The following is a 10578-nucleotide window of genomic DNA, read 5'->3' as shown; positions in this document are numbered from 1 at the left end:
CTCCCAAACTCTGTCCGCTCTGCAGAGTCCCTGTCTACTTTTAAGACCCAGCTGAAGACTCAGCTCTTCAAGGAGAACTTCAACACTTAGTTTAGCTATATTTGTTGGAAAGTTGGAGAACTTAGCCCAGTTCTTTACAACAAACTTTATGGGATTAATTTTTTGTTTGTAACATAGATGACATTATATGGTGGGAAGGGAGTAAACAAAAAAACAAAAAAAAAGTCTGAAGCTTCATGGAAGGACCTGCGTCCAACTGGACAGTCCACCAGCAACTTCCTACCATGTCCTCTACTGTTTGATTCCCTGCTTGTGTTGTTCTCACTCATATGTAAGTCGCTTTGGATAAAAGCGTCTAAATGACTGTAGAATAGAATAGAATAGAATAGAATAGAATAGAATATTCCAATGGGTCAGTACCATGTCCGTTGTGTCACAGCAAATATGTACAGCAGGGGCTGAAGATGAGTCCAAATCACAGGGTTTGAAGCAAAGTTTTACCATAAAGTCATGAAATGTGCTCAGTAAGAGTATAAAACAGGATAAATTAGTCATAAGAGGGTTAATGGTAAAAAAAAAAAAAAAAAAAAAAAGAAGAGCATCAGCTGATATGGGAGGAAATAAAACACGTCAACATGTCTGATGGTCAGCGCTTTATTTAATGAATGTTCCTCTACATACGATGAAAGTAGAATTGGTTGGTTTCTAATCTGCATGCAGTGAAGGACTGTCAGTTGTCATCAGAGTTTACAGGATACAACTTTTACATCATACGGTTGGGGGGGGGGGCCTTAATCCCACATGAAAGTATAGTGTGTAGTAATGTACAAAGAGTATTTATACTACTGGCAAACTATGATACATAAACACACAGGAAGCAAAGACAGATATGAAACATTCACAGACATACAGGGACTTTAAAGATCCCAGACTCGGACAAATGTTATTTAACATCTGGTTTTATATACACTTCATGAACATTGCGATCAGCTCCACCCCCCTGCTGGAGCTGGCCAATCAGAGCACAGTAGGTGTTTCGGGAGGAAGCGTAGACTATATATAAAAGATGGGCGGAGCCTCTGTGACGTCACCCGTAGGTTTCTGAAGAGCTGAATTGAAGCTCGGTGGGCGGTTCCTACCATCACCATCTTGGCAGGGGCATGTGTGTCGTCTCGCCCAGAAAATACAAATATGGGCAAAGAGGTGGAGCTCAGAGGGGGGCTGTGAGCGTCATGGTGGATGATTGACATCGAGCGAACTCCGAGCTTTCTGTAGCTAAGAGCTAACCGAGCTAACCCGGAGATAACAGGAGATAACCAGCTAACGGAGGTAAGCGGGTTAAAGTTAAGTCACGTTGTTAACCGGCTAAAAACCGCGGTTGTTCTACGTTCTTCTGACTTGAAGCAGGAGATCGGGTACCTGTCAATCAAAAGGACACACCCCTAAATATGCAGAAATTCAAGATTAAATTACTTTTAAACGGACGAGTTGGAAAAAAATTCACTCCCCCCACAGTTGTCATGAAGGTAAACCTGACCTATTAAACCTAAAATGGATTTTTGAACCAGGCTGTAAACATGTTTATTTCTGCTGTAAACATGTTTATTCCTGCTGTAAACATGTTTATTCCTGCTGTGAAGTTGGTCTTTTTAACATGGGAGTCTATGGGGATTTGCTCTGTTTTGCAGCCCCTAGTGGATGAAGGGAGAACTGCAGTTTTATGCACTTCCACACAGGCTTCACTTTTAACCGCTGGAGGTTGCTGCTTGGGAGGAAGTCTTTAAGAGACAGGAGCCCAAATGTCTGAGGACATGAGGAAAGACATCCTTTAAGCATGTACATGTTTACATTTGTTCTCAGCCCCACAAATGAACACTGTGTTTGTCTGCTGCAGTTTTCCAGTAAGCAGTGGAGAGTGGCATGGGACCAGTAAGACCAGATGGAAATGGAAATGGAAATGGCATACTGATACTCTAGGACCAACACTTCAATACCTCCAGGCAAAAATACCAGTTTAATTACATTTGAAGACATTTATGCATCATTTGCCATTAGTATGGTAAACAACGTCCACCGTGATGGTGGACGTTGTTTACCATACTATGGAGGGACGAGGACGGGATGTCTTCAACTCAACGTCTTTAGTGGACAAAAATGAGACATCCAGGAAAGGAGCAACATCTGACACGGCTGTACACGTGTGCACGACACAGTTCAGTCAGCGCCTTACAGCGAAAACTTGAAGCAGAAACTTCTGGAAACCTCTGTCTTACTGCACATAGCAGGTTTTTCTCTTTTCTCTGGTTGTGGTTTTAGTGTTTTCTGTTAAAACCAGCAGCTTGGTGAACGACCTGGAGACATCTCCAAACTTCCAGCGTCTCCCACCCAAAGCTACGAGAGGAAGACAGAACATCCTCATCATCAGAAAGCTCAAAGCCGAGAGAAAGCTGCAGTCCCTGCAGCTAGGGCGCTACTGAGCATGCTCATCGTGTGCACATGACCAAACACGACCAGTTTTCAGGTCCTGATCCAGAAAATGTGTGAGAACCGATCCAGGTCAAGAGGTCGAATTAGATCCACATTGTTGAAATGAATCAAAGTCTAAAAACAGCAGAAACTGAAGAAAATAGACCCGATGTGACCGGAACTCTGCAGGTCTGTTGTGCGGACCGGAAAGCTCTGTGAAACCCGACACAGCAGGACTACAAGCGGAACCATGGAACAAACTTTGTTAGAAAAATAAAAAAATGATTTTTTTCTTTTCGTAAAAAACTTTTTAAAAAATGAGTTTCCAAACTGGACTCGGGATCGGGTCCACCTCAGAACCGATCCCAGATTCTAAGAGTCATCGGGCAGCCAACAGAACTGGGTTAGGAACTGTTTCAGAGCAGAACTATAAAACACTGTGGGGCAGAAGGAAGTCCAGATCCTGCACCAGGTGCTGGATTAGTTTGGTTTAAAGTTCTGAACCTCCGTTTGGACCAGAACAACATTCTAAACCATATCCCCTCAGAACCCAGTCCCCTCAGAACCCAGTCCCCTCAGAACCGAGTCCTGTAGACCTGGTCCCCTCAGAACCCAGTCCTGTAGACCTGGTCCCCTCAGAACCCAGTCCCCTCAGAACCCAGTCCCCTCAGAACCCAGTCCCCTCAGAACCGAGTCCTGTAGACCTGGTCCCCTCAGAACCCAGTCCTGTAGACCTGGTCCCCTCAGAACCCAGTCCCCTCAGAACCCAGTCCTGTAGACCTGGTCCCCTCAGAACCCAGTCCCCTCAGAACCCAGTCCTGTAGACCTGGTCCCCTCAGAACCCAGTCCCCTCAGAACCCAGTCCCCTCAGAACCCAGTCCTGTAGACCTGGTCCCCTCAGAACCCAGTCCCCTCAGAACCCAGTCCTGTAGACCTGGTCCCCTCAGAACCCAGTCCCCTCAGAACCCAGTCCCCTCAGAACCGAGTCCTGTAGACCTGGTCCCCTCAGAACCCAGTCCTGTAGACCTGGTCCCCTCAGAACCCAGTCCCCTCAGAACCCAGTCCCCTCAGAACCCAGTCCCCTCAGAACCGAGTCCTGTAGACCTGGTCCCCTCAGAACCCAGTCCTGTAGACCTGGTCCCCTCAGAACCCAGTCCCCTCAGAACCCAGTCCTGTAGACCTGGTCCCCTCAGAACCCAGTCCCCTCAGAACCCAGTCCTGTAGACCTGGTCCCCTCAGAACCCAGTCCCCTCAGAACCCAGTCCTGTAGACCTGGTCCCCTCAGAACCCAGTCCCCTCAGAACCCAGTCCTGTAGACCTGGTCCCCTCAGAACCCAGTCCTGTAGACCTGGTCCCCTCAGAACCCAGTCCCCTCAGAACCCAGTCCCCTCAGAACCCAGTCCCCTCAGAACCCAGTCCTGTAGACCTGGTCCCCTCAGAACCCAGTCCTGTAGACCTGGTCCCCTCAGAACCCAGTCCCCTCAGAACCCAGTCCTGTAGACCTGGTCCCCTCAGAACCCAGTCCCCTCAGAACCCAGTCCCCTCAGAACCCAGTCCCCTCAGAACCCAGTCCCCTCAGAACCGAGTCCTGTAGACCTGGTCCCCTCAGAACCCAGTCCTGTAGACCTGGTCCCCTCAGAACCCAGTCCCCTCAGAACCCAGTCCTGTAGACCTGGTCCCCTCAGAACCCAGTCCCCTCAGAACCCAGTCCCCTCAGAACCCAGTCCTGTAGACCTGGTCCCCTCATAATCTAGTCCTGTAGACCTGGTCCACTCAGAACCCAGTCCTGTAGACCTGGTCCCCTCATAATCTAGTCCTGTAGACCTGGTCCCCTCAGAACCCAGTCCCCTCAGAACCCATTCCTGTAGACCTGGTCCCCTCAGAACCCAGTCCCCTCAGAACCCAGTCCTGTAGACCTGGTCCCCTCAGAACCCAGTCCCCTCAGAACCCAGTCCCCTCAGAACCCAGTCCTGTAGACCTGGTCCCCTCAGAACCCAGTCCCCTCAGAACCCAGTCCTGTAGACCTGGTCCCCTCAGAACCCAGTCCCCTCAGAACCCAGTCCTGTAGACCTGGTCCCCTCAGAACCCAGTCCCCTCAGAACCCAGTCCTGTAGACCCGGTCCCCTCAGAACCCAGTCCCCTCAGAACCCAGTCCCCTCAGAACCCAGTCCTGTAGACCTGGTCCCCTCAGAACCCAGTCCCCTCAGAACCCAGTCCTGTAGACCTGGTCCCCTCAGAACCCAGTCCCCTCAGAACCCAGTCCCCTCAGAACCCAGTCCTGTAGACCTGGTCCCCTCAGAACCCAGTCCTGTAGACCCAGTCCCCTCAGAACCCAGTCCCCTCAGAACCCAGTCCTGTAGACCTGGTCCCCTCAGAACCCAGTCCCCTCAGAACCCAGTCCTGTAGACCTGGTCCCCTCAGAACCCAGTCCCCTCAGAACCCAGTCCTGTAGACCTGGTCCCCTCAGAACCCAGTCCCCTCAGAACCCAGTCCCCTCAGAACCCAGTCTTGTAGACCTGGTCCCCTCAGAACCCAGTCCCCTCAGAACCCAGTCCTGTAGACCTGGTCCCCTCAGAACCCAGTCCCCTCAGAACCCAGTCCTGTAGACCTGGTCCCCTCAGAACCCAGTCCCCTCAGAACCCAGTCCCCTCAGAACCCAGTCCCCTCAGAACCCAGTCCTGTAGACCTGGTCCCCTCAGAACCCAGTCCCCTCAGAACCCAGTCCTGTAGACCTGGTCCCCTCAGAACCCAGTCCTGTAGACCCAGTCCCCTCAGAACCCAGTCCCCTCAGAACCCAGTCCCCTCAGAACCCAGTCCTGTAGACCTGGTCCCCTCAGAACCCAGTCCCCTCAGAACCCAGTCCCCTCAGAACCCAGTCCTGTAGACCTGGTCCCCTCAGAACCCAGTCCCCTCAGAACCCAGTCCTGTAGACCTGGTCCCCTCAGAACCCAGTCCCCTCAGAACCCAGTCCTGTAGACCTGGTCCCCTCAGAACCCAGTCCCCTCAGAACCCAGTCCTGTAGACCTGGTCCCCTCAGAACCCGGTCCCCTCAGAACCCAGTCCCCTCAGAACCCAGTCCCCTCAGAACCCGGTCCCCTCAGAACCCAGTCCTGTAGACCTGGTCCCCTCAGAACCCAGTCCCCTCAGAACCCAGTCCCCTCAGAACCCAGTCCCCTCAGAATCTAGTCCTGTAGACCTGGTCCCCTCAGAACCCAGTCCCATCAGAACCCAGTCCTGTAGACCTGGTCCCCTCAGAACCCAGTCCCCTCAGAACCCAGTCCCATCAGAACCCAGTCCTGTAGACCTGGTCCCCTCAGAACCCAGTCCCATCAGAACCCAGACCCATCAGAACCCAGTACCCTCAGAACCCAGTCCTGTAGACCTGGTCCCCTCAGAACCCAGTCCCATCAGAACCCAGTCCCCTCAGAACCCAGTCCCCTCACAACCCAGTCCCCTCACAACCCAGTCCTGTAGACCTGGTCCCCTCAGAACCCGGTCCCCTCAGAACCCGGTCCCCTCAGAACCCAGTCCTGTAGACCTGGTCCCCTCAGAACCCAGTCCCCTCAGAACCCAGTCCCCTCAGAACCCGGTCCCCTCAGAACCCGGTCCCCTCAGAACCCAGTCCTGTAGACCTGGTCCCCTCAGAACCCAGTCCCCTCAGAACCCAGTCCTGTAGACCTGGTCCCCTCAGAACCCAGTCCTGTAGACCTGGTCCCCTCAGAACCCGGTCCCCTCAGAACCCAGTCCCCTCAGAACCCAGTCCTGTAGACCTGGTCCCCTCAGAACCCGGTCCCCTCAGAACCCAGTCCCCTCAGAACCCAGTCCCCTGAGAACCCAGTCCCCTCAGAACCCAGTCCTGTAGACCTGGTCCCCTCAGAACCCAGTCCCCTCAGAACCCAGTCCTGTAGACCTGGTCCCCTCAGAACCCAGTCCCATCAGAACCCAGTCCTGTAGACCTGGTCCCCTCAGAACCCAGTCCCCTCATAATCTAGTCCTGTAGACCTGGTCACCTCAGAACCCAGTCCTGTAGACCTGGTCCCCTCAGAACCCAGTCCTGTAGACCTGGTCCCCTCAGAACCCAGTCCCCTCAGAACCCAGTCCTGTAGACCTGGTCCCCTCAGAACCCAGTCCCCTCATAATCTAGTCCTGTAGACCTGGTCCCCTCATAATCTAGTCCTGTAGACCTGGTCCCCTCAGAACCCAGTCCCCTCAGAACCCAGTCCTGTAGACCTGGTCCCCTCAGAACCCAGTCCCCTCAGAACCCAGTCCCCTCAGAACCCAGTCCTGTAGACCTGGTCCCCTCAGAACCCAGTCCTGTAGACCTGGTCCCCTCATAATCTAGTCCTGTAGACCTGGTCCCCTCAGAACCCAGTCCTGTAGACCTGGTCCCCTCATAATCTAGTCCTGTAGACCTGGTCCCCTCAGAACCCAGTCCCCTCAGAACCCATTCCTGTAGACCTGGTCCCCTCAGAACCCAGTCCCCTCAGAACCCAGTCCTGTAGACCTGGTCCCCTCAGAACCCAGTCCCGTCAGAACCCAGTCCCCTCAGAACCCAGTCCTGTAGACCTGGTCCCCTCAGAACCCAGTCCCCTCAGAACCCAGTACTGTAGACCTGGTCCCCTCAGAACCCAGTCCCCTCAGAATCTAGTCCTGTAGACCTGGTCCCCTCAGAACCCAGTCCCATCAGAACCCAGTCCTGTAGACCTGGTCCCCTCAGAACCCAGTCCCATCAGAACCCAGTCCTGTAGACCTGGTCCCCTCAGAACCCAGACCCATCAGAACCCAGTACCCTCAGAACCCAGTCCTGTAGACCTGGTCCCCTCAGAACCCAGTCCCATCAGAACCCAGTCCCCTCAGAACCCAGTCCCCTCAGAACCCAGTCCTGTAGACCTGGTCCCCTCAGGACCCAGTCCCCTCAGAACCCAGTCCTGTAGACCTGGTCCCCTCAGAACCCGGTCCCCTCAGAACCCAGTCCTGTAGACCTGGTCCCCTCAGAACCCAGTCCTGTAGACCTGGTCCCCTCAGAACCCAGTCCCCTCAGAACCCAGTCCTGTAGACCTGGTCCGCTCAGAACCCAGTCCCATCAGAACCCAGTCCTGTAGACCTGGTCCCCTCAGAACCCAGTCCCCTCATAATCTAGTCCTGTAGACCTGGTCCCCTCAGAACCCAGTCCTGTAGACCTGGTCCCCTCAGAACCCAGTCCTGTAGACCTGGTCCCCTCAGAACCCAGTCCCCTCAGAACCCAGTCCTGTAGACCTGGTCCCCTCAGAACCCAGTCCTGTAGACCCAGTCCCCTCAGAACCCAGTCCCCTCAGAACCCAGTCCTGTAGACCTGGTCCCCTCAGAACCCAGTCCCCTCAGAACCCAGTACTGTAGACCTGGTCCCCTCAGAACCCAGTCCCATCAGAACCCAGTACTGTAGACCTGGTCCCATCAGAACCCAGTCCCCTCAGAACCCAGTCCTGTACACCTGGTCCCCTCAGAACCCAGTCCCTTCAGAACCCAGTCCCATCACAACCCAGTCCTGTAGACCTGGTCCCATCACAACCCAGTCCCCTCAGAATCTAGTCCTGTAGACCTGGTCCCCTCAGAATCCAGTCCCCTCAGAACCCAGTCCCATCAGAACCCAGTCCTGTAGACCTGGTCCGCTCAGAACCCAGTCCCCTCAGAACCCAGTACCCTCAGAACCCAGTCCTGTAGACCTGGTCCCCTCAGAACCCAGTCCCATCAGAACCCAGACCCATCAGAACCCAGTACCCTCATAATCTAGTCCTGTAGACCTGGTCCCCTCAGAACCCAGTCCCATCAGAAACCAGTCCCCTCAGAACCCAGTCCTGTAGACCTGGTCCCTTCAGAACCCAGTCCCCTCAGAACCCAGTCCTGTAGACCTGGTCCCCTCAGAACCCAGTCCCATCAGAACCCAGTCCCCTCAGAACCCAGTCCTGTAGACCTGGTCCCCTCAGAACCCAGTCCCATCAGAACCCAGTCCTGTAGACCTGGTCCCCTCAGAACCCGGTCCCCTCAGAACCCAGTCCCATCAGAACCCAGTCCTGTAGACCTGGTCCCCTCAGAACCCAGTCCCCTCAGAACCCAGTCCTGTAGACCTGGTCCCCTCAGAACCCAGTCCCCTCAGAACCCGGTCCCCTCAGAACCCAGTCCTGTAGACCTGGTCCCCTCAGAACCCAGTCCCCTCAGAACCCAGTCCTGTAGACCTGGTCCCCTCAGAACCCAGTCCCATCAGAACCCAGTCCTGTAGACCTGGTCCCCTCAGAACCCAGTGCCCTCAGAACCCAGTCCTGTAGACCTGGTCCCCTCAGAACCCAGTCCCCTCAGAACCCAGTACTGTAGACCTGGTCCCCTCAGAACCCAGTCCTGTAGACCTGGTCCCCTCAGAACCCAGTCCCCTCAGAACCCAGTCCTGTAGACCTGGTACCCTCAGAACCCAGTCCCCTCATAATCTAGTCCTGTAGACCTGGTCCCCTCAGAACCCAGTGCCCTCAGAACCCAGTCCCATCAGAACCCAGTCCTGTAGACCTGGTCCCCTCAGAACCCAGTGCCCTCAGAACCCAGTCCTGTAGACCTGGTCCCCTCAGAACCCAGTGCCCTCAGAACCCAGTCCTGTAGACCTGGTCCCCTCAGAACCCAGTCCCCTCAAATCCCAGTCCTGTAGACCTGGTCCCCTCAGAACCCAGTCCCCTCAGAACCCAGTCCCCTCATAATCTAGTCCTGTAGACCTGGTCCCCTCAGAACCCAGTCCCCTCAGAACCCAGTCCCATCAGAACCCAGTCCTGTAGACCTGGTCCCCTCAGAACCCAGTCCCCTCAGAACCTGGTCCCCTCAGAACCCAGTACCCTCAGAACCCAGTCCTGTAGACCTGGTCCCCTCAGAACCCAGTCCCATCAGAACCCAGTTCCCTAAGAACCCAGTCCCCTCAGAACCCAGTCCTGTAGACCTGGTCCCCTCAGAACCCAGTCCTGTAGACCTGGTCCCCTCAGAACCCGGTCCCCTCAGAACCCAGTCCCCTCAGAACCCGGTCCCCTCAGAACCCAGTCCCCTCAGAACCCAGTCCTGTAGACCAGGTCCCCTCAGAACCCAGTCCCCTCATAATCTAGTCCTGTAGACCTGGTCCCCTCAGAACCCAGTCCTGTAGACCTGGTCCCCTCAGAACCCAGTCCTGTAGACCTGGTCCCCTCAGAACCCAGTCCTGTAGACCTGGTCCCCTCAGAACCCAGTCCCCTCAGAACCCAGTCCTGTAGAGCTGGTCCCCTCAGAACCCAGTCCCCTCAGAACCCAGTCCTGTAGACCTGGTCCCCTCAGAAACCAGTCCCCTCATAATCTAGTCCTGTAGACCTGGTCCCCTCAGAACCCAGTCCCCTCAGAACCCAGTCCCATCAGAACCCAGTCCTGTAGACCTGGTCCCCTCAGAACCCAGTCCCCTCAGAACCCAGTCCTGTAGACCTGGTCCCCTCAGAACCCAGTCCCATCAGAACCCAGTCCTGTAGACCTGGTCCCCTCAGAACCCAGTCCCCTCAGAACCCAGTCCTGTAGACCTGGTCCCCTCAGAACCCAGTCCCATCAGAACCCAGACCCATCAGAACCCAGTCCTGTAGACCTGGTCCCCTCATAATCTAGTCCTGTAGACCTGGTCCCCTCAGAACCCAGTCCCCTCAGAACCCATTCCTGTAGACCTGGTCCCCTCAGAACCCAGTCCCCTCAGAACCCAGTCCTGTAGACCTGGTCCCCTCAGAACCCAGTCCCCTCAGAACCCAGTCCCCTCAGAACCCAGTCCTGTAGACCTGGTCCCCTCAGAACCCAGTCCCCTCAGAACCCAGTACTGTAGACCTGGTCCCCTCAGAACCCAGTCCCCTCAGAATCTAGTCCTGTAGACCTGGTCCCCTCAGAACCCAGTCCCATCAGAACCCAGTCCTGTAGACCTGGTCCCCTCAGAACCCAGTCCCCTCAGAACCCAGTCCCATCAGAACCCAGTCCTGTAGACCTGGTCCCCTCAGAACCCAGTCCCATCAGAACCCAGACCCATCAGAACCCAGTACCCTCAGAACCCAGTACCCTCAGAACCCAGTCCTGTAGACCTGGTCCCCTCAGAACCCAGTC

This window comes from Telmatherina bonti, assembly GCF_933228915.1.
Source record: "Telmatherina bonti genome assembly, chromosome: 15".
Lineage (NCBI taxonomy): Eukaryota > Metazoa > Chordata > Actinopteri > Atheriniformes > Telmatherinidae > Telmatherina > Telmatherina bonti.
Note: the sequence above shows the minus strand (reverse complement) of the source record.